Source organism: Octopus bimaculoides, chromosome 9, assembly GCF_001194135.2.
Source record: "Octopus bimaculoides isolate UCB-OBI-ISO-001 chromosome 9, ASM119413v2, whole genome shotgun sequence".
Lineage (NCBI taxonomy): Eukaryota > Metazoa > Mollusca > Cephalopoda > Octopoda > Octopodidae > Octopus > Octopus bimaculoides.
In genome coordinates this window covers 16,357,260-16,358,035 of record NC_068989.1, presented here as the reverse complement: position 1 = coordinate 16,358,035, position 776 = coordinate 16,357,260, and the positions used below count along the sequence as shown (strand labels likewise).

General features: G+C 37.2%; 1 protein-coding gene across 1 annotated transcript in view; it reads right to left on the bottom strand.

The window, feature by feature from the left end:
- The window catches only part of LOC106876900 (calcitonin gene-related peptide type 1 receptor), a 174,412-nt gene that overhangs the window by 5,298 nt on the left and 168,338 nt on the right, over nucleotides 1-776 (bottom strand). The gene's annotated exons all lie outside the window — the stretch shown is intronic.

Sequence of the window (776 nt, the reverse complement as noted above, 5' to 3'; positions counted from 1 at the left end):
TATATATATATATATATATATATATATATATTTGTGTCTGTCTGTTTCCCCGCCATCACTTGACAACCGATGCGTGGTGTGTTTATGTCCCCGTAACATAGCGGTTCGGCAAAATAAACGATAGAATAAGTACTAAGCTTACAAAGAATAAGTCTTGGGGACGATTTATTCGACTAACATCATTTAAGACGATGCTCCAGCATAGCCGCAATCAAATGACTGAAACAAGTAAAAGAATAAAAAAGAATAAAAGAATATGTGTGTGCGTGTGTGTGTGTAATGTGTGTGTGTAATGTGTGTGTGTGCATGTATGTATGCACGACGCGACTGTATGGTAAGAAGCTCGCTCTTCAACCACATGGTTCCGGGTTTAGTTCCACTGCGTGACACCTTGGGAATGCGTTCTCTACTATAGCAACAGGCCGAGGGAAGCCTTGTGAGTGAATTTGGTAGATGGAAACTGTAAGAAGCCCGTCATATATATATATGTATATTAGGGATAGATTTGAAGAAAATTTGGCTAGACGATTGACAGCATAGAAATTGCTTGTTAGCCCATTTTATGTGTCTAGTTTTACGTATGCGTATGATTTTGGTATTATACATATATTTAACGTGTGTATATAGCTTTATACGCATACGTGTCAAGCTCCCAGTTGATCTCTAACCCTAACCCTCACTCATGTTTAGAGTGACAGTGCTATTTCTGGTCATTTCAGAAAAGCACGCACTGTGTGTGTAGGATATATATATATATATATATATATATATATATA